Consider the following 26965-nt stretch of genomic DNA (forward strand, 5'->3'; position numbering starts at 1 on the left):
GGATGGTCTGTCATCTAATTGAGACAATTAGATTCGTTACGTGGTATATAGCTTCATATATTGCTGTTTAATCTTGCTTTGAATCTTGATTTCCTGTTTCTAACATTGTTTAGACCGTAACCGTGTAACCATTCAAAACGTTGATAACGAGCCTGTTTAAGTCCTCTAGATTACGAAGAAAATGTACACAATCGTAACTTTCTTATCACTGGGACAATTGTGCCCGAATAAAATGAGTTACATTACATTTAACATTAGTAAGGGGTCTGCTCTTCATGTCAGATCCTGGCTGATGACGTAGTTGTCTCCAGTCTGTGATGTCACAGTCATGTGGGTGGTACCTTTGACATCATGATGTCTATGTCATCACGCACCACGTTTCATTCATATTGGAAGAGCTGTGTTTATTGGTGTCTATGTTTCTTGTCTGAGCCTAAAGAAGCGTGAGATCATTTAGCCTCCTGTTAAATTAACGCCTCCACTACTGTTGATGAAACTAAAATTCATCTCAGCAGTTGTAAGCCTGCACATCATTAGCTTTAACTGGTGAGCCTGAAAGGGGTGGTTTAAGGATTGTTTGCGTATTAATGGGTTTTTTTTTTATTGAGGCTTTCAAGGGTGTGGGGGTCTCACTCACTACATGAGCATGAAGGGTTTGGTGGTTTAGCTCAGCTTATGGAACGTGTTGTAACAAATACTTTCAAACTTCAAATTTTAGCATATGTTTTCAGAAAATCAAACTGCAATGTCGTGGATATTGTGATTTTTGGATACTTGACGGTAGAATTAATATTCATGTGGATGTTTCTTACATTGTCGTTTCATGCGACTGATTATTGATGTAAAATTTCGTTTCAAATAGAAACGGCATGCAATAAAGGTGAACGTTAATCATTAAACAATTCCCAACTGTTATTTTATTTGTAGCAGTATTTGACGTCTGCTCGACACAATTTATGATTATTTCTTTCATTTCTATAATATTGTACATGTTACAATAGTTTTTTCATAAGATGACATTTAAAAAAGCATAATTTTACATTTTCACCACAAAGTAGGCTGAAATATTCATAATATTGTGGTAATTGGATGGTCTGCCATCTAACTGAGACAATTAGATTCGTTACTTGGTATATCGCTTCATTTATTGCTGTTTAATCTTGATTTGAATCTTGATTTGCAGTTTCTAACATTGTTTAGACCGTAACCGTGTAAGCATTCAAAACGTTGATAACGAGCCTGTTTAAGTCATCTAGATTACGAATACAATGTACACAATCATAATTTTCTTATCACTGGGACAATTGTGCCCGAAAAAACAATAAGTTACATTACATTTAACATTAGGATGGGGTCTGCTCTTCAGGTCAGATCCTGGCTGATGACGTAGTTGTCTCCAGTCTGTGATGTCACAGCCATGTGGGTGGTACCTTTGACATCATGATGACTATGTCATCATGCACCACGTGTCATTCATATTGGAAGAGCTGTGTTTATTGGTGGCTGTGTTTCTTGTCTCATTTCAAAGAAGCGTGAGATAATTTAGCCTCGTGGTTATTAAAGCCTCCACCTCTGTTGATTAAACTAAAATTCATCTCAGCAGTTGTAAGCCTGCACATCATTAGCTTTAACTGGTGAGCCTGAAAGGGGTGGTTTCAGGATTGTTTGCGTATTAATGGGTTTTATTATTAAGGCTTTCAAGGGTGTGGGGGTCTCACTCACTACATGAGCATGAGGGTTTGGGGGTTTAGCTCAGCTTATGGAACGTGTTGTAACAAATACTTTTAAACATCAAATTTTAGCATGTGTTTTCAGAAACTCAAACTGCAATGTCGTGGATTTTGTGTTTTTTGGATTATTGACGGTAGAATTAATATTAATGTGGATATTTCTTACACTGTCGTTTTATGCGACTGATTATTGATGTAAAATTTCGTTTGAAATAGAAACGGTAAGCTAACAAGGTGAACGTTAATCATTAAACTATTCCCAACTGTTTATTTTGTATGTGTTGCAGTGTATGAAGTCTGCTTGACACGATTTAAGATTATTTCTTTCATTTCTATAATATTGTAAATGTTACAATAGTTTTTTCATAAGATGACATATATAAAAGTATTATTTTCCATTTTCACCACAAATTAGGCTCAAATATTCATAATATTGTGGTAATTGGATGGTCTGTCATCTAATTGAGACAATTAGATTCGTTATGTGGTATATAGCTTCATATATTGCTGTTTAATCTTGCTTTGAATCTTGATTTGCTGTTTCTAACATTGTTTAGACCGTAACCGTGTAACCATTCAAAACGTTGATAACGAGCCTGTTTAAGTCATCTAGATTAAGAAGAAAATGTACACAATCATAACTTTCTTATCACTGGGACAATTGTGCCCGAAATAAAATGAGTTACATTACATTTAACATTAGGAAGGGGTCTGCTCTTCAGGTCAGATGCTGGCTGATGACGTAGTTGTCTCCAGTCTGTGATGTCACAGTCATGTGGGTGGTACCTTTGACATCATGATGTCTATGTCATCACGCACCACGTTTCATTCATATTGGAAGAGCTGTGTTTATTTGTGTCTGTGTTTCTTGTCTGAGCCTAAAGAAGCGTGAGATCATTTAGCCTCCTGTTAAATTAACGCCTCCACTACTTTTGATGAAACTAAAATTCATCTCAGCAGTTGTCAGCCTGCACATCATTAGCTTTAACTGGTGAGCCTGAAAGGAGTGGTTTAAGGATTGTTTGCGTATTAATGGGGTTTATTATCGAGGCTTTCAAGGGTGTGGGGGTCTCACTCACTACGTGAGCATGAGGGGTTTGGGGGTTTAGCTCAGCCTATGGTAACGTGTTGTAACAAGTACTTTCAAACATCAAATTTTAGCATATGTTTTCAGAAAATCAAACTGCAATGTCGTGGATATTGTGATTTTTGGATTCTTGACGGTAGAATTAATTTTAAAGTGGATATTTCTTACATTGTCGTTTCATGCGACTGATTATTGATGTAAAATTTTGTTTCAAATAGAAACGGCATGCAATAAAGGTGAACGTTAATCATTAAGCAATTCCCAACTGTTATTTTATGTGTTGCAGTATTTGACGTCTGCTCGACAAAATTTATGATTATTTCTTTCATTTCTATAATATTGTAAATGTTACAATAGTTTTTTCATAAGATGACATTTAAAAAAGTATAATTTTACATTTTCATCACAAAGTAGGCTCAAATATTAATAATATTGTGGTAATTGGATGGTCTGCCATCTAACTGAGACAATTAGATTCGTTACTTGGTATATCGCTTCATTTATTGCTGTTTAATCTTGATTTGAATCTTGATTTGCAGTTTCTAACATTGTTTAGACCGTAACCGTGTAAGCATTCAAAACGTTGATAACGAGCCTGTTTAAGTCATCTAGATTACGAATACAATGTACACAATCATAACTTTCTTAACACTGGGACAAATGTGCCCGAAAAAACAATAAGTTACATTACATTTAACATTAGGATGGGGTCTGCTCTTCAGGTCAGATCCTGGCTGATGACGTAGTTGTCTCCAGTCTGTGATGTCACAGCCATGTGGGTGGTACCTTTGACATCATGATGACTATGTCATGACTATGTCATCATGCACCACGTGTCATTCATATTGGAAGAGCTGTGTTTATTGGTGGCTGTGTTTCTTGTCTCATTTCAAAGAAGCGTGAGATAATTTAGCCTCGTGGTTATTAAAGCCTCCACTACTGTTGATTAAACTAAAATTCATCTCAGCAGTTGTAAGCCTGCACATCATTAGCTTTAACTGGTGAGCCTGAAAGGGGTGGTTTCAGGATTGTTTGTGTTTTAATGGGGTTTATTATTAAGGCTTTCAAGGGTGTGGGGGTCTCGCTCACTACATGAGCATGAGGGTTTGGGGGTTTAGCTCAGCTTATGGAATGTGTTGTAACAAATACTTTTAAACATCAAATTTTAGCATATGTTTTCAGAAACTCAAACTGCAATTTCGTGGATATTGTGTTTTTTGGATTATTGACGGTAGAATTAATATTAATGTGGCTATTTCTTACATTGTCGTTTTATGCGACTGATTATTGATGTAAAATTTCGTTTCAAATAGAAACGGTGAGCTAACAAGGTGAACGTTAATCATTAAACTATTCCCAACTGTTTATTTTTCATGTGTTGCAGTGTATGAAGTCTGCTTGACGATTTAAGTTTATTTCTTTCATTTCTATAATATTGTAAATGTTACAATAGTTTTTTCATAAGATGACATATATAAAAGTATTATTTTACATTTTCACCACAAATTAGGCTCACAAATTCATAATATTGTGGTAATTGGATGGTCTGTCATCTAATTGAGACAATTAGATTCGTTACGTGGTATATAGCTTCATATATTGCTGTTTAATCTTGCTTTGAGTCTTGATTTCATGTTTCTAACATTGTTTAGACTGTAACCGTGTAACCATTCAAAACGTTGATAACGAGCCTGTTTACGTCATCTAGATTACGAAGAAAATGTACACAATCAGAATTTTCTTATCACTGGGACAATTGTGCCCGAAATTAAATTTAAACATTAGGAAGGGGTCTGCTTTTCAGGTCAGATCCTGGCTGATGACGTAGTTGTCTCCAGTCTGTGATGTCACAGCCATGTGGGTGGTACCTTTGACATCATGATGACTATGTCATCATGCACCACGTGTCATTCATATTGGAAGAGCTGTGTTTATTGGTGGCTGTGTTTCTTGTCTGAGCCTAAAGAAGCGTTAGATCATTTAGCCTCCTGTTAAATTAACGCCTCCACTACTGTTGATGAAACTAAAATTCATCTCAGCAGTTGTCAGCCTGCACATCATTAGCTTTAACTGGTGAGCCTGAAATGGGTGGTTTAAGGATTGTTTGCGTATTAATGGGGCTTTTTTTATTGAGGCTTTCAAGGGTGTGGGGGTCTCACTCACTACATGAGCATGAGGGGTTTGGGGGTTTAGCTCAGTTTATGGAACGTGTTGTAACAAATACTTTTAAACATCAAATTTTAGCATATGTTTTCAGAAAATCAAACTGCAATGTCGTGGATATTGTGTTTTTTGTATTATTGACGGTAGAATTAATGTAAATGTGGATATTTCTTACATTGTCGTTTTATGCGACTGATTATTGATGTAAAATTTCGTTTCAAATAGAAACGGTAAGCTAACAAGGTGAACGTTAATTATTTAACTATTCCCAACTGTTTATTTTTTTGTGTTGCAGTGTATGAAGTCTGCTTGACACGATTTAAGATTATTTCTATAATATTGTAAATGTTACAATAGTTTTTTTCATAAGATGACATATATAAAAGTATTATTTTACATTTTCACCACAAAGTAGGCTCAGATATTCATAATATTGTGGTAATTGGATGGTCTGCCATCTAACAGAGACAATTAGATTCGTTACTTGGTATATCGCTTCATATATTGATGTTTAATCTTTATTTTAATCTTGCTTTGCTGTTTCTAACATTGTTTAGACAGCAACCGTGTAACCATTCAAAACGTTGATAACGAGCCTGTTTAAGTCATCTATATTACGAATACAATGTACACAATCATAATTTTCTTGTCACTGGGACAATTGTGCCCGAAATACAATAAGTTACATTACATTTAACATTAGGAAGGGGTCTGTTCTTCAGGTCAGATCCTGGCTGATGACGTAGTTGTCTCCAGTCTGTGATGTCACAGCCATGTGGGTGGTACCTTTGACATCATGATGACTATGTCATCATGCACCACGTGTCATTCATATTGGAAGAGCTGTGTTTGTTGGTGGCTGTGTTTCTTGTCTCATTTCAAACAAGCGTGAGATAATTTAGCCTCGTGGTTATTAAAGCCTCCACTACTGTTGATTAAACTAAAATTCATCTCAGCAGTTGTAAGCCTACACATCATTAGCTTTAACTGGTGAGCCTGAAAGGGGTGGTTTCAGGATTGTTTGTGTATTAATGGGGTTTATTTTTAAGGCTTTCAAGGGTGTGGGGGTCTCGCTCACTACATGAGCATGAGGGTTTGGGGGTTTAGCTCAGTTTATGGAACGTGTTGTAACAAATACTTTTAAACATCAAATTTTAGCATATGTTTTCAGAAACTCAAACTGCAATTTCGTGGATATTGTGTTTTTTGGATTATTGACGGTAGAATTAATATTAATGTGGCTATTTCTTACATTGTCGTTTTATGCGACTGATTATTGATGTAAAATTTCGTTTCAAATAGAAACGGTGAGCTAACAAGGTGAACGTTAATCATTAAACTATTCCCAACTGTTTATTTTTCATGTGTTGCAGTGTATGAAGTCTGCTTGACGATTTAAGTTTATTTCTTTCATTTCTATAATATTGTAAATGTTACAATAGTTTTTTCATAAGATGACATATATAAAAGTATTATTTTACATTTTCACCACAAATTAGGCTGACAAATTCATAATATTGTGGTAATTGGATGGTCTGTCATCTAATTGAGACAATTAGATTCGTTACGTGGTATATAGCTTCATATATTGCTGTTTAATCTTGCTTTGAGTCTTGATTTCATGTTTCTAACATTGTTTAGACCGTAACCGTGTAACCATTCAAAACGTTGATAACGAGCCTGTTTACGTCATCTAGATTACGAAGAAAATGTACACAATCAGAATTTTCTTATCACTGGGACAATTGTGCCCGAAATTAAATTTAAACATTAGGAAGGGGTCTGCTTTTCAGGTCAGATCCTGGCTGATGACGTAGTTGTCTCCAGTCTGTGATGTCACAGCCATGTGGGTGGTACCTTTGACATCATGATGACTATGTCATCATGCACCACGTGTCATTCATATTGGAAGAGCTGTGTTTATTGGTGGCTGTGTTTCTTGTCTGAGCCTAAAGAAGCGTTAGATCATTTAGCCTCCTGTTAAATTAACGCCTCCACTACTGTTGATGAAACTAAAATTCATCTCAGCAGTTGTCAGCCTGCACATCATTAGCTTTAACTGGTGAGCCTGAAATGGGTGGTTTAAGGATTGTTTGCGTATTAATGGGGCTTTTTTTATTGAGGCTTTCAAGGGTGTGGGGGTCTCACTCACTACATGAGCATGAGGGGTTTGGGGGTTTAGCTCAGTTTATGGAACGTGTTGTAACAAATACTTTTAAACATCAAATTTTAGCATATGTTTTCAGAAAATCAAACTGCAATGTCGTGGATATTGTGTTTTTTGTATTATTGACGGTAGAATTAATGTAAATGTGGATATTTCTTACATTGTCGTTTTATGCGACTGATTATTGATGTAAAATTTCGTTTCAAATAGAAACGGTAAGCTAACAAGGTGAACGTTAATTATTTAACTATTCCCAACTGTTTATTTTTTTGTGTTGCAGTGTATGAAGTCTGCTTGACACGATTTAAGATTATTTCTATAATATTGTAAATGTTACAATAGTTTTTTTCATAAGATGACATATATAAAAGTATTATTTTACATTTTCACCACAAAGTAGGCTCAGATATTCATAATATTGTGGTAATTGGATGGTCTGCCATCTAACAGAGACAATTAGATTCGTTACTTGGTATATCGCTTCATATATTGATGTTTAATCTTTATTTTAATCTTGCTTTGCTGTTTCTAACATTGTTTAGACAGCAACCGTGTAACCATTCAAAAAGTTGATAACGAGCCTGTTTAAGTCATCTATATTACGAATACAATGTACACAATCATAATTTTCTTGTCACTGGGACAATTGTGCCCGAAATACAATAAGTTACATTACATTTAACATTAGGAAGGGGTCTGTTCTTCAGGTCAGATCCTGGCTGATGACGTAGTTGTCTCCAGTCTGTGATGTCACAGCCATGTGGGTGGTACCTTTGACATCATGATGACTATGTCATCATGCACCACGTGTCATTCATATTGGAAGAGCTGTGTTTGTTGGTGGCTGTGTTTCTTGTCTCATTTCAAACAAGCGTGAGATAATTTAGCCTCGTGGTTATTAAAGCCTCCACTACTGTTGATTAAATTAAAATTCATCTCAGCAGTTGTAAGCCTACACATCATTAGCTTTAACTGGTGAGCCTGAAAGGGGTGGTTTCAGGATTGTTTGCGTATTAATGGGGTTTATTATTGAGGCTTTCAAGGGTGTGGGGGTCTCACTCACTACATGAGCATGAGCGGTTTGGGGGCTTAGCTCAGCTTATGGAACGTGTTGTAACAAATACTTTTAAACATCAAATTTTAGCATATGTTTTCGGAAACTCAAACTGCAATGTCGTGGGTATTGTGTTTTTTGGATTATTGATGGTAGAATTAATATTAATGTGGATATTTCTTACATTGTCGTTTTATGCGACTGATTATTGATGTAAAATTTCGTTTCAAATAGAAACGGCAAGCTAACAAGGTGAACGTTAATCATTAAACTATTCCCAACTGTTTATTTTTTATGTGTTGCAGTGTATGAAGTCTGCTTGACACGATTTAAGATTATTTCTTTCATTTCTATAATATTGTAAATGTTACAATAGTTTTTTCATAAGATGACATATATAAAAGTATGATTTTACATTTTCACTACAAATTAGGCTCAAATATTCATAATATTGTGGTATTTGGATGGTCTGTCATCTAATTGAGACAATTAGATTCGTTACGTGGTATATAGCTTCATATATTGCTGTTTAATCTTGCTTTGAATCTTGATTTCCTGTTTCTAACATTGTTTAGACCGTAACCGTGTAACCATTCAAAACGTTGATAACGAGCCTGTTTAAGTCATCTAGATTACGAAGAAAATGTACACAATCATAATTTTCTTATCACTGGGACAATTGTGCCCGAAATGAAATGAGTTACATTACATTTAACATTAGGAAGGGGTCTGCTCTTCAGGTCAGATCCTGGCGGATGACGTAATTGTCTCCAGTCTGTGATGTCACAGCCATGTGGGTGGTATCTTTGACATCATGATGACTATGTCATCATGCACCACGTGTCATTCATATAGGAAGAGCTGTGTTTATTGGTGGCTGTGTTTCTTGTCTCATTTAAAAGAAGCGTGAGATAATTTAGCCTCGTGGTTATTAAAGCCTCCACTACTGTTGATTAAACTAAAATTAATCTCAGCAGTTGTAAGCCTGCACATCAATAGCTTTAACTGGTGAGCGTGAAAGGCGTGGTTTAAGGAGGATTGTTTGCGTATTAATGGGGTCTATTATTGAGGCTTTCGAGGGTGTGGGGGTCTCACTCACTACGTGAGCATGAGGGGTTTGGGGGTTTAGCGCAGCCTTTGGTAAAGTGTTTTAACAAGTACTTTCAAACATCAAATTTTAGCATATGTTTTCAGAAAATCAAACTGAAATGTCGTGGATATTGTGATGTTTGGATTCTTGACGGTAGAATTAATATTCATGTGGATATTTCTTACATTGTCGTTTCATGCGACTGATTATTGATGTAAAAGTTTGTTTCAAATAGAAACGGCATGCAATAAAGGTGAACGTTAATCATTAAACAATTCCCAACTGTTATTTTATGTGTTGCAGTATTTGACGTCTGCTCGACACAATTTATGATTATTTCTTTCATTTCTATAATATTGTAAATGTTACAATAATTTTTTCATAAGATGACATTTTAAAAAAGTATAATTTTACATTTTCACCACAAAGTAGGCTCAAAAATTCATAATATTGTGGTAATTGAATGGTCTGCCATCTAACTGAGACAATTAGATTCCTTACTTGGTATATCGCTTCATATATTGCTGTTTAATCTTGATTTGAATCTTGATTTGCTGTTTCTAACATTGTTTAGACCGTAACCGTGTAACCATTCAAAACGTTGATAACGAGCCTGTTTAAGTCATCTATATTACGAATACAATGTACACAATCGTAATTTTCTTGTCACTGGGACAATTGTGCCCGAAATACAATAAGTTACATTACATTTAACATTAGGAAGGGGTCTTGTCTTCAGGTCAGATCCTGGCTGATGACGTAGTTGTCTCCAGTTTGTGATGTCACAGCCATGCGGGTGGTACCTTTGACATCATGATGACTATGTCATCATGCACCACATGTCATTCATATTGGAAGAGCTGTGTTTATTGGTGGCTGTGTTTCTTGTCTCATTTCAAAGAAGCGTGAGATAATTTAGCCTCGTGGTTATTAAAGCCTCCACTACTGTTGATTAAACTAAAATTCATCTCAGCAGTTGTAAGCCTACACATCATTAGCTTTAACTGGTGAGCCTGAAAGGGGTGGTTTCAGGATTGTTTGCGTATTAATGGGGTTTATTATTGAGGCTTTCAAGGGTGTGGGGGTCTCACTCACTACATGAGCATGAGCGGTTTGGGGGCTTAGCTCAGCTTAGGGAACGTGTTGTAACAAATACTTTTAAACATCAAATTTTAGCATATGTTTTCGGAAACTCAAACTGCAATGTCGTGGATTTTGTGTTTTTTGGATTATTGATGGTAGAATTAATATAAATGTGGATATTTCTTACATTGTCGTTTTATGCGACTGATTATTGATGTAAAATTTCGTTTCAAATAGAAACGGCAAGGTAACAAGGTGAACGTTAATCATTAAACTATTACCAACTGTTTATTTTTTATGTGTTGCAGTGTATGAAGTCTGCTTGACACGATTTAAGATTATTTCTTTCATTTCTATAATATTGTAAATGTTACAATAGTTTTTTCATAAGATGACATATATAAAAGTATTATTTTACATTTTCACTACAAATTAGGCTCAAATATTCATAATATTGTGGTATTTGGATGGTCTGTCATCTAATTGAGACAATTAGATTCGTTACGTGGTATATAGCTTCATATATTGCTGTTTAATCTTGCTTTGAATCTTGATTTCCTGTTTCTAACATTGTTTAGACCGTAACCGTGTAACCATTCAAAACGTTGATAACGAGCCTGTTTAAGTCATCTAGATTACGAAGAAAATGTACACAATCGTAACTTTCTTATCACTAGGACAATTGTGCCCGAATAAAATGAGTTACATTACATTTAACATTAGGAAGGGGTCTGCTCTTCAGGTCAGATCCTGGCTGATGACGTAGTTGTCTCCAGTCTGTGATGTCACAGCCATGTGCGTGGTACTTTTTACATCATGATGACTATGTCATCATGCACCACGTGTCATTCATATTGGAAGAGCTGTGTTTATTGGTGTCTGTGTTTCTTGTCTGAGCCTAAAGACGCGTGAGATCATTTAGCCTCCTGTTAAATTAACGCCCCCACTACTGTTGATGAAACTAAAATTCATCTCAGCAGTTGTCAGCCTGCACATCATTAGCTTTAACTGGTGAGCCTGAAAGGAGTGGTTTAAGGATTGTTTGCGTGTTAATGGGGTTTATTATTGAGGCTTTCAATGGTGTGGGGGTCTCACTCACTACGTGAGCATGTGGGGTTTGGGTGTTTAGCTCAGCTTATGGAACGTGTTGTAACAAATACTTTCAAACATCAAATTTTAGCATATGTTTTCAGAAAATCAAACTGCAATGTCGTGGATATTATGATTTTTGGATTCTTGACGGTAGAATTAATATTTATGTGGATATTTCTTACATTGTCGTTTCATGCGACTGATTATTGATGTAAAATTTTGTTTCAAATAGAAACGGCATGCAATAAAGGTGAACGTTAATCATTAAACAATTCCCAACTGTTATTTTATGTGTTGCAGTATTTGAAGTCTGCTCGACACAATTTATGATTATTTCTTTCATTTCAATAATATTGTAAATGTTACAATAGTTTTATCATAAGATGACATTTAAAAAAGTATAATTTTACATTTTCACCACAAAGTAGGCTCAAATATTCATAATATTGTGGTAATTGGATGATCTGCCATCTAATTGAGACAATTAGATTCGTTACGTGGTATATCGCTTCATATATTGCTGTTTAATCTTGATTTGAATCTTGATTTGCTGTTTCTAACATTGTTTAGACCGTAACCGTGTAACCATTCAAAACGTTGATAACGAGCCTGTTTAAGTCATCTATATTACGAATACAATGTACACAATCATAATTTTCTTGTCACTGGGACAATTGTGCCCGAAATACAATAAGTTACATTACATTTAACATTAGGAAGGGGTCTGTTCTTCAGGTCAGATCCTGGCTGATGACGTAGTTGTCTCCAGTCTGTGATGTCACAGCCATGTGGGTGGTACCTTTGACATCATGATGACTATGTCATCATGCACCACGTGTCATTCATATTGGAAGAGCTGTGTTTATTGGTGGCTGTGTTTCTTGTCTCATTTCAAAGAAGCGTGAGATAATTTAGCCTCGTGGTTATTAAAGCATCCACTACTGTTGATTAAACTAAAATTCATCTCAGCAGTTGTAAGCCTGCACATCATTAGCTTTAACTGGTGAGCATGAAAGGAGTGGTTTAAGGATTGTTTGCGTGTTAATGGGGTTTATTATTGAGGCTTTCAAGGGTGTGGGGGTCTCACTCACAACGTGAGCATGAGGGGTTTGGGGGTTTAGCTCAGCCTATGGTAACGTGTTGTAACAAGTACTTTCAAACATCAAATTTTAGCATATGTTTTCAGAAAATCAAACTGCAATGTCGTGGATATAGTGATTTTTGGATTCTTGACGGTAGAATTAATATTAATGTGGATATTTCTTACATTGTCGTTTCATGCGACTGATTATTGTTGTAAAATTTTGTTTCAAATAGAAACGGCATGCAATAAAGGTGAACGTTAATCATTAAACAATTCCCAACTGTTATTTTATGTTGCAGTATTTGACGTCTGCTCGACACAATTTATGATTATTTCTTTCATTTCTATAATATTGTAAATGTTACAATAGTTTTTTCATAAGATGACATTTAAAAAAGTATAATTTTACATTTTCACCACAAAGTAGGCTCAAACATTCATAATATTGTGGTAATTGGAAGGTCTGCCATCTAACTGAGACGATTAGATTCGTTACTTGGAATAGCGCTTCATATTTTGCTGTTTAATCTTGATTTGAATCTTGATTTGCTGTTTCTAACATTGTTTAGACCGTAACCGTGTAACCATTCAAAACGTTGATAACGAGCCTGATTAAGTCATCTAGATTACGAATACAATGTACACAATCGTAATTTTCTTATCACTGGGACAATTGTGCCCGAAATACAATAAGTTGCATTACATTTAACATTAGGAAGGGGTCTGATCTTCAGGTCAGATCCTGGCGGATGACGTAGTTGTCTCCAGTCTGTGATGTCACAGCCATGTGGGTGGTACCTTTGACATCATGATGACTATGTCATCATGCACCACGTGTCATTCATATTGGAAGAGCTGTGTTTATTTGTGGCTTTGTTTCTTGTCTCATTTCAAAGAAGCGTGAGATAATTTAGCCTCGTTTTTATTAAAGCCTCCACTACTGTTGATTAAACTAAAATTCATCTCAGCAGTTGTAATCCTGCACATAATTAGCTTTAACTGGTGAGCGTGAAAGGGGTGGTTTCAGGATTGTTTGCGTATTAATGGGGTTTATTATTGAGGCTTTCAAGGGTGTGGGGGTCTCACTCACTACATGAGCATGAGGGGTTTGGGGGTTTAGCTCAGCTTATGGAACGTGTTGTAACAAATACTTTTAAACATCAGCTTTTAGCATATGTTTTCAGAAACTGAAACTGCAATGTCATAGATATTGTGTTTTTTGGATTATTGATGGTAGAATTAATATAAATGTGGATATGTCTTACATTGTCGGTTTATGCGACTGATTATTGATGTAAAATGTCGTTTCAAATAGAAACGGTAAGCTAACAAGGTGAACGTTAATCATTAAACTATTCCCAACTGTTTATTTTTTATGTGTTGCAGTGTATGAAGTCTGCTTGACACGATTTAAGATTATTTCTTTCATTTCTATAATATTGTAAATGTTACAATAGTTTTTTCATAAGATGGCATATATAAAAGTATTATTTTACATTTTCACCACAAATTAGGCTTAAATATTCATAATATTGTGGTAATTGGATGATCTGTCATCTAATTGAGACAATTAGATTCGTTACGTGGTATATAGCTTCATATATTGCTGTTTAATCTTGCTTTGAATCTCGATTTCCTCTTTCTAACATTGTTTAGACCGTAACCGTGTAACCATTCAAAACATTGATAACGAGCCTGTTTAAGTCATCTAGATTACGAAGACAATGTACACAATCGTAACTTTCTTATCACTGGGACAATTGTGCCCGAAATAAAATGAGTTACATTACATTTAACATTAGGAAGGTGTCTGCTCTTCAGGTCAGATCCTGGCTGATGACGTAGTTGTCTCCAGTCTGTGATGTCACAGTCATGTGGGTGGTACCTTTGACATCATGATGTCTATGTCATCACGCACCACGTTTCATTCATATTGGAAGAGCTGTGTTTATTGGTGGCTGTGTTTCTTGTCTGAGCCTAAAGAAGCGTGAGATCATTTAGCCTCCTGTTAAATTTACGCCTCCACTACTGTTGATGAAACTAAAATTCATCTCAGCAGTTGTCAGCCTGCACATCATTAGCTTTAACTGGTGAGCCTGAAAGGAATGGTTTAAGGATTGTTTGCGTGTTAATGGGGTTTATTATTGAGGCTTTCAAGGGTGTGGGGGTCTCACTCACAACGTGAGCATGAGGGGTTTGGGGGTTTAGCTCAGATTATGGTAACGTGTTGTAACAAGTACTTTCAAACATCAAATTTTAGCATGTGTTTTCAGAAAATCAAACTGCAATGTCGTGGATATTGTGATTTTTGGATTCTTGACGGTAGAATGAATATTCATGTGGATATTTCTTACATTGTCGTTTCATGCGACTGATTATTGATGTAAAATTTTGTTTCAAATAGAAACTGCATGCAATAAAGGTGAACGTTAATCATTAAACAATTCCCAACTGTTATTTTATGTGTTGCAGTATTTGACGTCTGCTCGACACAATTTATGATTATTTCTTTCATTTCTATAATATTGTAAATGTAACAATTGTTTTTTCATAAAATGACATTAAAAAAAGTATAATTTTACATTTTCACCACAAAGTAGGCTCAAATATTCATAATATTGTGGTAATTGGATGGTCTGCCATCTAACTGAGACAATTAGATTCGTTACTTGGTATATCGCTTCATATATTGCTGTTTAATCTTGATTTGAATCTTGATTTGCTGTTTCTAACATTGTTTAGACCGTAACCGTGTAACCATTCACAACGTTGATAACAAGCCTATTTAAGTCATCTAGATTAAGAATACAACGTACACAATCGTAATTTTCTCATCACTGGGAAAATTGTGCCCGAAATAAAATTTAAACATTAGGAAGGGGTCTGCTCTTGAGGTCAGATCCTGGCTGATGACGTAGTTGTCTCCAGTCTGTGATGTCACAGCCATGTGGGTGGTATCTTTGACATCATGATGACTATGTCATCACGCACCACGTGTCATTCATATTGGAAGAGCTGTGTTTTATTAGTGGCTGTGTTTCTTGTCTCATTTAAAAGAAGCGTGAGATAATTTAGCCTCGTGATTATTAAAGCCTCCACTACTGTTGATTAAACTAAAATTCATCTCAGCAGTTGTAAGCCTGCACATCATTTGCTTTAACTGGTGAGCCTCAAAGGAGTGGTTTCAGGATTGTTTGCGTATTAATGGGGTTTATTATTGAGGCTTTCAAGGGTGTGGGGGTCTCACTCACTACATGAGCATGAGGGGTTTGGGGGTTTAGCTCAGCTTATGGAACGTGTTGTAACAAATACTTTTAAACATCAAATTTTAGCATATGTTTTCAGAAACTCAAACTGCAATGTCGTGGATATTGCGTTTTTTGGATTTTTGACGGTAGAATTAATATTCATGTGGATATTTCTTACATTGTCGTTTCATGCGACTGATTATTGATGTAAAATTTCGTTTCAAATAGAAACGGTAAGCTAACAAGGTGAACGTTAATCATTAAACTATTCCCAACTGTTTATTTTTTATGTGTTGCAGTGTATGAAGTCTGCTTGACACAATTTAAGATTATTTCTTTCATTTCTATAATATTGTAAATGTTACAATAGTTTTTTCATAAGATGACATATATAAAAGTATTATTTTACATTTTCACCACAAATTATGCTCAAATATTCATAATATTGTGGTAATTGGATGGTCTGTCATCTAAATGAGACAATTAGATTCGTTACGTGGTATATCGCTTCATATATTGCTGTTTAATCTTGCTTTGAATCATCATTTCCTGTTTCTAACATTGTTTAGACCGTAACCGTGTAACCATGCAAAACGTTGATAACGAGCCTGTTTAAGTCATCTAGATTACGAAGAAAATGTACACAATCGTAACTTTCTTATCACTGGGACAATTGTGCCCGAAATAAAATGAGTTACATTACATTTAACATTAATAAGGGGTCTGCTCTTCAGGTCAGATCCTGGCTGATGACGTAGTTGTCTCCAGTCTGTGATGTCACAGTCATGTGGGTGGTACCTTTGACATCATAATGTCTATGTCATCACGCACCACGTTTCATTCATATTGGAAGAGCTGTGTTTATTGGTGGCTGTGTTTCTTGTCTGAGCCTAAAGAAGCGTGAGATCATTTAGCCTCCTGTTACATTTACGCCTCCACTACTGTTGATGAAACTAAAATTCATCTCAGCAGTTGTCAGCCTGCACATCATTATCTTTAACTGGTGAGCGTGAAAGGGGTGGTTTCAGGATTGTTTGCGTATTAATGGGGTTTATTATTGAGGCTTTCAAGGGTGTGGGGGTCTCACTCACAAATGAGCCTGAGGGGTTTGGAGGTTTAGCTCAGCTTATGGAACGTGTTGTAACAAATACTTTTAAACATCCAATTTTGGCATATGTTTTCAGAAACTCAAACTGCAATGTCGTGGATATTGTGTTTTTTGGATTATTGACGGTAGAATTAATATTAATGTGGATATTTCTTACATTGCCGTTTTATGCGACTGATTATTGATGTAAAATTTCGTTTCAAATAAAAACGGTAAGCTAACAAGGTGAACGTTAATCATTAAAGTATTCCCAACTGTTTATTTTTTATGTGTTGCAGTGTATGAAGTCTGCTTGACACGATTTAATATTTATTTCTTTCATTTCTATAATATTGTAAATGTTACAATCGTTTTTTCATAAAATGACATATATAAAAGTATATTTTACATTTTCACCACAAAGAAGGCTCAAAAATTCATAATATTGTGGTAATTGGATGGTCTGCCATCTAACTGAGACAATTAGATTCGTTACTTGGTATATCGATTCATATATTGCTGTTTAATCTTGATTTGAATCTTGATTTGCTGTTTCTAACATTGTTTAGACTGTAACCGTGTAACCATTCAAAACGTTGATAACGAGCCTGTTTAAGTCATCTAGATTACGAATACAATGTACACAATCGTAATTTTCTCATCACTGGGACAATTGTGCCCGAAATTAAATTTAAACATTAGGAAGGGGTCTGCTCTTGAGGTCAGATCCTGGCTGATGACGTAGTTGTCTCCAGTCTGTGATGTCACAGCCATGTGGGTGGTATCTTTGACATCATGATGACTATGTCATCACGCACCACGTGTCATTCATATTGGAAGAGCTGTGTTTTATTAGTGGCTGTGTTTCTTGTCTCATTTAAAAGAAGCGTGAGATAATTTAGCCTCGTTATTATTAAAGCCTCCACTACTGTTGATTAAACTAAAATTCATCTCAGCAGTTGTAAGCCTGCACATCATTTGCTTTAACTGGTGAGCCTGAAAGGAGTGGTTTCAGGATTGTTTGCGTATTAATGGGGTTTATTATTGAGGCTTTCAAGGGTGTGGGGGTCTCACTCACTACATGAGCATGAGGGGTTTGGGGGTTTAGCTCAGCTTATGGAACGTGTTGTAACAAATACTTTTAAACATCAAATTTTAGCATATGTTTTCATAAACTCAAACTGCAATGTCGTGGATATTGCGTTTTTTGGATTTTTGACGGTAGAATTAATATTCATGTGGATATTTCTTACATTGTCGTTTCATGCGACTGATTATTGATGTAAAATTTCGTTTCAAATAGAAACGGTAAGCTAACAAGGTGAACGTTAATCATTAAACTATTCCCAACTGTTTATTTTTTATGTGTTGCAGTGTATGAAGTCTGCTTGACACAATTTAAGATTATTTCTTTCATTTCTATAATATTGTAAATGTTACAATAGTTTTTTCATAAGATGACATATATAAAAGTATTATTTTACATTTTCACCACAAATTATGCTCAAATATTCATAATATTGTGGTAATTGGATGGTCTGTCATCTAATTGAGACAATTAGATTCGTTACGTGGTATATCGCTTCATATATTGCTGTTTAATCTTGCTTTGAATCATCATTTCCTGTTTCTAACATTGTTTAGACCGTAACCGTGTAACCATGCAAAACGTTGATAACGAGCCTGTTTAAGTCATCTAGATTACGAAGAAAATGTACACAATCGTAACTTTCTTATCACTGGGACAATTGTGCCCGAAATAAAATGAGTTACATTACATTTAACATTAGTAAGGGGTCTGCTCTTCAGGTCAGATCCTGGCTGATGACGTAGTTGTCTCCAGTCTGTGATGTCACAGTCATGTGGGTGGTACCTTTGACATCATAATGTCTATGTCATCACGCACCACGCTTCATTCATATTGGAAGAGCTGTGTTTATTGGTGGCTGTGTTTCTTGTCTGAGCCTAAAGAAGCGTGAGATCATTTAGCCTCCTGTTAAATTTACGCCTCCACTACTGTTGATGAAACTAAAATTCATCTCAGCAGTTGTCAGCCTGCACATCATTATCTTTAACTGGTGAGCGTGAAAGGGGTGGTTTCAGGATTGTTTGCGTATTAATGGGGTTTATTATTGAGGCTTTCAAGGGTGTGGGGGTCTCACTCACAAATGAGCCTGAGGGGTTTGGAGGTTTAGCTCAGCTTATGGAACGTGTTGTAACAAATACTTTTAAACATCCAATTTTGGCATATGTTTTCAGAAACTCAAACTGCAATGTCGTGGATATTGTGTTTTTTGGATTATTGACGGTAGAATTAATATTAATGTGGATATTTCTTACATTGCCGTTTTATGCGACTGATTATTGATGTAAAATTTCGTTTCAAATAAAAACGGTAAGCTAACAAGGTGAACGTTAATCATTAAAGTATTCCCAACTGTTTATTTTTTATGTGTTGCAGTGTATGAAGTCTGCTTGACACGATTTAAGATTATTTCTTTCATTTCTATAATATTGTAAATGTTACAATCGTTTTTTCATAAAATGACATATATAAAAGTATATTTTACATTTTCACCACAAAGAAGGCTCAAAAATTCATAATATTGTGGTAATTGGATGGTCTGCCATCTAACTGAGAAAATTAGATTCGTTACTTGGTATATCGATTCATATATTGCTGTTTAATCTTGATTTGAATCTTGATTTGCTGTTTCTAACATTGTTTAGACTGTAACCGTGTAACCATTCAAAACGTTGATAACGAGCCTGTTTAAGTCATCTAGATTACGAATACAATGTACACAACCGTAATTTTCTCATCACTGGGACAATTGTGCCCGAAATTAAATTTAAACATTGGAAGGGGTCTGCTCTTCAGGTCAGATCCTGGCTGATGACGTAGTTGTCTCCAGTCTGTGATGTCACAGCCATGTGGGTGGTACCTTTGACATCATGTCATCATGCACCACGTGTCATTCATATAGGAAGAGCTGTGTTTATTGGTGGCTGTGTTTCTTGTCTCATTTAAAAGAAGCGTGAGATAATTTAGCCTCGTGGTTATTAAAGCCTCCACTACTGTTGATTAAACTAAAATTCATCTCAGCAGTTGTAAGCCTGCACATCATTAGCTTTAACTGGTGAGACTGAAAGGGGTGGTTTCAGGATTGTTTGATGAGCATGAGGGGTTTCGGGGTTTAGCTCAGTCTATGGTAACGTGTTGTAACAAGTACTTTCAAACATCAAATTTTGGCACATGTTTTCAAAAAATCAAACTTCAATGTCGTGGATATTGTGATTTTTGGATTCTTGATGGTAGAATTAATATTAATGTGGATATTTCTTACATTGTCGTTTCATGCGACTGATTATTGATGTAAAATTTTGTTTCAAATAGAAACGGCATGCAAAAAAGGTGAACGTTAATCATTAAACAGTTCCCAACTGTTATTTTATGTGTTGCAGTATTTGACGTCTGCTTGACACAATTTATGATTATTTCTTTCATTTCTATAATATTGTAAATGTTACAATAGTTTTTTTCATAAGATGACATTTAAAAAAGCATAATTTTACATTTTCACCACAAAGTAGGCTCAAATATTCATAATATTGTGGTAATTGGATGGTCTGCCATCTAACTCAGACAATTAGATTCGTTACTTGGTATATCGATTCATATATTGCTGTTTAATCTTGATTTGAATGTTGATTTGCTGTTTCTAACATTGTTTAGACCGTAACCGTGTAACCATTCAAAACGTTGATAACGAGCCTGTTTAAGTCATCTAGATTACGAAGAAAATGTACACAATCGTAACTTTCTTATCACTGGGACAATTGTGCCCGAATTAAAATGAGTTACATTACATTTAACATTAATAAGGGGTCTGCTCTTCAGGTCAGATCCTGGCTGATGACGTAGTTGTCTCCAGTCTGTGATGTCACAGCCATGTGGGTGGTACCTTTGACATCATGATGACTATGTCATCATGCACCACGTTTCATTCATATTGGAAGAGCTGTGTTTATTGGTGGCTGTGTTTCTTGTCTCATTTCAAAGAAGCGTGAGATAATTTAGCCTCGTTGTTATTAAAGCCTCCACTACTGTTGATTAAACAAAAATTCATCTCAGCAGTTGTAAGCCTGCACATCATTAGCTTTAACTGGTGAGCGTGAAAGGGGTGGTTTAAGGATTGTTTGCGTATTAATGGGGTTTATTTTTGAGGCTTTCAAGGGTGTGGGGGTCTCACTCACTACATGAGCATGATGGGTTTGGGGGATTAGCTCAGCTTATGGAACGTGTTGTAACAAATACTTTTAAACATCAAATTTTAGCATATGTTTTCAGAAACTCAAACTGCAATGTCGTGGAAATTGTGTTTTTTGGATTTTTGACGGTAGAATTAATATAAATGTGGATATTTCTTACATTGTCGTTTTATGCGACTGATTATTGATGTAAAATTTCGTTTCAAATAGAAACGGTAAGCTAACAAGGTGAACGCTAATCATTAAACTATTCCCAACTGTTTATTTTTTATGTGTTGCAGTGTATGAAGTTTGATTGACACGATTTAAGATTAATTCTTTCATTTCTGTAATATTGCAAATGTTACAATAGTTTTTCCATAAGATGACATATATAAATGTATTATTTTACATTTTCACCACAAATTAGGCTCAAATATTCATAATATTGTGGTAATTGGATGGTCTGTCATCTAATTGAGACAATTAGATTCGTTACGTGGTATATAGCTTCATATATTGCTGTTTAATCTTGCTTTGAATCTTGATTTCCTGTTTCTAACATTGTTTAGACTGTAACCGTGTAACCATTCAAAACGTTGATAACGAGCCTGTTTAAGTCATCTAGAATACGAAGAAAATGTACACAATCGTAACTTTCTTATCACTGGGACAATTGTGCCCGAAATAAAATGAGTTACATTACATTTAACATTAGTAAGGGGTCTGCTCTTTAGGTCAGATCCTGGCTGATGACGTAGTTGTCTCCAGTCTGTGATGTCACAGTCATGAGGGTGGTACCTTTGACATCATGATGTCTATGTCATCACGCACCACGTTTCATTCATATTGGAAGAGCTGTGTTTATTGGTGGCTGTGTTTCTTGTCTGAGCCTAAAGAAGCGTGAGATCATTTAGCCTCCTGTTAAATTAACGCCTCCACTACTGTTGATGAAACTAAAATTCATCTCAGCAGTTGTAAGCCTGCACATCATTAGCTTTAACTGGTGTGCCTGAAAGGGGTGGTTTAAGGATTGTTTGCGTATTAATGGATTTTTTTATTGGGGCTTTCAAAGGTGTGGGGGTCTCACTCACTACGTGAGCATGAGGGGTTTGGGGGTTTAGCTCAGCTTATGGAACGTGTTGTAACAAGTACTTTCAAACATCAAATTTTAGCATATGTTTTCAGAAAATCAAACTGCAATGTCGTGGATATTGTGATTTTTGGATTCTTGACGGTAGAATTAATATTCATGTGGATATTTCTTACATTGTCGTTTCATGCGACTGATTATTGATGTAAAATTTTGTTTCAAATAGAAACGGCAAGCTAACAAGGTGAACGTTAATCATTAAACAATTCCCAACTGTTATTTTATGTGTTGCAGTATTTGACGTCTGCTCGACACAATTTAAGATTATTTCTTTCATTTCTATAATATTGTAAATGTTACAATAGTTTGATCATAAGATGACATTTAAAAAAGTATAATTTTACATTTTCACCACAAAGTAGGCTCAAATATTCATAATATTGTGGTAATTGGATGGTCTGTCATCTAATTGAGACAATTAGATTCGTTACGTGGTATATAGCTTCATATATTGCTGTTTAATCTTGCTTTGAATCTTGATTTCCTGTTTCTAACATTGTTTAGACCGTAACCGTGTAACCATTAAAAACGTTGATAACGAGCCTGTTTAAGTCATCTAGATTACAAAGAAAATGTACACAATCAGAATTTTCTCATCACTGGGACAATTGTGCCCGAAATTAAATTTAAACATTAGGAAGGGGTCTGCTCTTCAGGTCAGATCCTGGCTGATGACGTAGTTGTCTCCAGTCTGTGATGTCACAGCCATGTGGGTGGTACCTTTCACATCATGATGACTATGTCGATGTAGAGCTGTTAACTACGCGCTGTTGCGTAACCTGCGTTGCCACCAGGGCAGTGCAGCATTACCCCTGGGTACAACGGTTGGGGTCAGTCGAGGTGAAACGGATCGTGGCCAGGGTTTGGTGCGAACCAATCAGACGGTTCCACGTGGGAATGTATGATTGGTTCTACCTGGCCACGAAGGGGTATAAGACGGGTGACCCAACGGACCTCGGGGGGTTCTCTCCCTGCACGAAGACAGAAGACTGGGCTGAAGCCTAGCTAGGACCCTGGACCAGCCTTTCAGCCCTTCTAAGGGCTAAGGCTCGGCATACCCAGTGGTCAGGACCCACCGGGCCAGCGGTGGGTCAGATAGCCTCCCCTAGGTCCTAGCGGAGGACTAGGATAGCGGTAGACGTGTGAGTCCCGCCAAGTCCGGAGGTTGTACCTCCTTAGGTATCAAGGAGGTTAGTGGTAGACGTGTGAGTCCCGCCAGGTCCGGAGGCTGTACCTCCCTAGGGTATCGGGTGAGGGGACCGAATATCCCTCTGTGTGTGTTAAGCGTTGTATAAGGAAATAATACAATAAACAGAGTGTGCCTCCTAAAGAAGTCTGCTCGTCCTTACAACACTACATCATCATGCACCACGTGTCATTCATATAGGAAGAGCTGTGCTTATTGGTGGCTGTGTTTCTTGTCTCATTTAAAAGAAGCGTGAGATAATTTAGCCTCGTGGTTATTAAAGCCTCCACTATTGTTGATTAAACTAAAATTCATCTCAGCAGTTGTAAGCCTGCACATCATTAGCTTTAACTGGTGAGCCTGAAAGGGGTGGTTTCAGGATTGTTTGCGTATTAATGGGGTTTTTTATTGAGGCTTTCAAGGGTGTGGGGGTCTCACTCACTACGTGAGCATGAGGGGTTTTGGGGTTTAGCTCAGCTTATGGAACGTGTTGTAACAAATACTTTTAAACATCAAATTTTAGCATATGTTTTCAGAAACTCAAACTGCAATGTCGTGGATATTGTGTTTTTTTTGGATTATTGACGGTAGAATTAATATTAATGTGGATATTTCTTGCATTGTCGTTTTATGCCACTGATTATTGATGTAAAATTTCGTTCTAAATAGAAGCGGTAAGCTAACAAGGTGAACGTTAATCATTAAAGTATTCCCAACTGTTTATTTTTTATGTGTTGCAGTGTATGAAGTCTGCTTGACACGATTTAAGGTTATTTCTTTCATTTCTATAATATTGTAAATGTTACAATAGTTTTTTCATAAGATGACATATATAAAAGTATTATTATACATTTTCACCACAAAGTAGGCTCAAATATTCATAATATTGTGGTAATTGGATGGTCTGTCATCTAATTGAGACAATTAGATTCGTTACGTGGTATATAGCTTCATATATTGCTGTTTAATAATGCTTTGAATCTTGATTTCCTGTTTCTAACATTGTTTAGACCGTAACCGTGTAACCATTCAAAACGTTGATAACGAGCCTGTTTAAGTCATCTATATTACGAAGAAAATGTACACAATCATAACTTTCTTATCAATGGGACAATTGTGCCCGAAATAAAATGAGTTACATTACATTTAACATTAGGAAGGGGTCTGCTCTTCAGGTCAGATCCTGGCTGATGACGTAGTTGTCTCCAGTCTGTGATGTCACAGTCATGTGGGTGGTACCTTTGACATCATGATGTCTATGTCATCACGCACCACGTTTCATTCATATTGGAAGAGCTGTGTTTATTGGTGTCTGTGTTTCTTGTCTGAGCCTAAAGAAGCGTGAGATCATTTAGCCTCCTGTTAAATTTGCGCCTCCACTACTGTTGATGAAACTAAAATTCATCTCAGCAGTTGTAAGCCTGCACATCATTAGCTTTTACTGGTGAGCCTGAAAGGAGTGGTTTAAGGATTGTTTGCGTGTTAATGGGTTTTATTATTGAGGCTTTCAAGGGTGTGGGGGTCTCACTCACTACGTGAGCATGAGGGGTTTGGGGGTTTAGCTCAGCCTATGGTAACCTGTTGTAACAAGTACTTTCAAACATCAAATTTTAGCATATGTTTTCAGAAAATCAAACTGCAATGTCGTGGATATTGTGATTTTTGGATTCTTGACGGTAGAATTAATATTAATGTGGATATTTCTTACATTGTCGTTTCATGCGACTGATTATTGATGTAAAATTTTGTTTCAAATAGAAACGGCATGCAAAAAAGGTGAACGTTAATCATTAAACAATTCCCAACTGTTATTTTATGTGTTGCAGTATTTGACGTCTGCTCGACACAATTTATGATTATTTCTTTCAATTATAAAATATTGTAAATGTTACAATAGTTTTTCATAAGATGACATTTAAAAAGTATAATTTTACATTTTCACCACAAAGTAGGCTCAAATATTCATAATATTGAGGTAATTGGATGGTTTGCCATCTAACTGAGACAATTAGATTCGTTACTTGGTATATCGCTTCATATATTGCTGTTTAATCTTGATTTGAATCTTGATTTGCTGTTTCTAACATTGTTTAGACCGTAACCGTGTAGCCATTCAAAACGTTGATAACGAGCCTGTTTAAGTCATCTAGATGACGAATACAATGTACACAATCGTAATTTTCTTATCACTGGGACAATTGTGCCTGAAATAAAATGAGTTACATTACATTTAACATTAGGAAGGGGTCTGCTCTTCAGGTGAGATCCTGGCGGATGACGTAGTTGCCTCCAGTCTGTGATGCCACAGCCATGTGGGTGGTACCTTTGACATCATGATGACTATGTCATCATGCACCACGTGCCATTCATATTGGAAGAGCTGTGTTTATTGGTGGCTGTGTTTCTTGTCTCATTTCAAAGAAGCGTGAGATAATTTAGCCTCGTGGTTATTAAAGCCTCCACTACTGTTGATTAAACTAAAATTCATCTCAGCAGTTGTAAGCCTGCACATCATTAGCTTTAACTGGTGAGCCTGAAAGGGGTGGTTTCAGGAGTGTTTGCGTATTAATGGGGTTTATTATTAAGGCTTTCAAGGGTGTGGGGGTCTCACTCACTACATGAGCATGAGGGGTTTGGGGTTTAGCTCAGCTTATGGAACGTGTTGTAACAAATACTTTTAAACATCAAATTTTAGTATATGTTTTCAGAAACTCAAACTGCAATGTCGTGGATTTTGTGTTTTTTGGATTATTGACGGTAGAATTAATATTAATGTGGATATTTCTTACACTGTCGTTTTATGCGACTGATTTTTGATGTAAAATTTCGTTTGAAATAGAAACGGTAAGCTAACAAGGTGAACGTTAATCATTAAACTATTCCCAACTGTTTATTTTTTATGTGTTGCAGTGTATGAAGTCTGCTTGACACGATTTAACATTATTTCTTTCGTTTATTTAATATTGTAAATGTTACAATAGTTTTTTCATAAGATGACATATATAAAAGTATTATTTTACATTTTCACCACAAATTAGGCTCACATATTCATAATATTGTGGTAATTGGATGGTCTGTCATCTAATTGAGACAATTAGATTCGTTACGTGGTATATCGCTTCATATATTGCTGTTTAATCTTGCTTTGAATCTTGATTTCCTGTTTCTAACATTGTTTAGACCGTAACCGTGTAACCATTCAAAACGTTGATAACGAGCCTGTTAAAGTCATCTAGATTACGAAGAAAATGTACACAATCGTAACTTTCTTATCACTGGGACAATTGTGCCCGAAATAAAATTAGTTACATTACATTTAACATTAGTAAGGGGTCTGCTCTTCAGGTCAGATCCTGGCTGATGACGTAGATGTCTCCAGTCTGTGATGTCACAGTCATGTGGGTGGTACCTTTGACATCATGATGTCTATGTCATCATGCACCACGTTTCATTCATATTGGAAGAGCTGTGTTTATTGGTGTCTGTGTAT

At 36.0% G+C, this 26965-nt stretch overlaps 1 long non-coding RNA gene across 1 annotated transcript in view; it reads right to left on the reverse strand.

Moving 5' to 3' along the window:
• Positions 1-26965, reverse strand: part of LOC142930451 (uncharacterized) — a 198208-nt gene that overhangs the window by 30003 nt on the left and 141240 nt on the right. The gene's annotated exons all lie outside the window — the stretch shown is intronic.

This window comes from Petromyzon marinus, chromosome 39 (assembly GCF_048934315.1).
Source record: "Petromyzon marinus isolate PM22_M1 ecotype Great Lakes invasive population chromosome 39, UKy_Petmar_22M1.pri1.0, whole genome shotgun sequence".
NCBI lineage: Eukaryota > Metazoa > Chordata > Hyperoartia > Petromyzontiformes > Petromyzontidae > Petromyzon > Petromyzon marinus.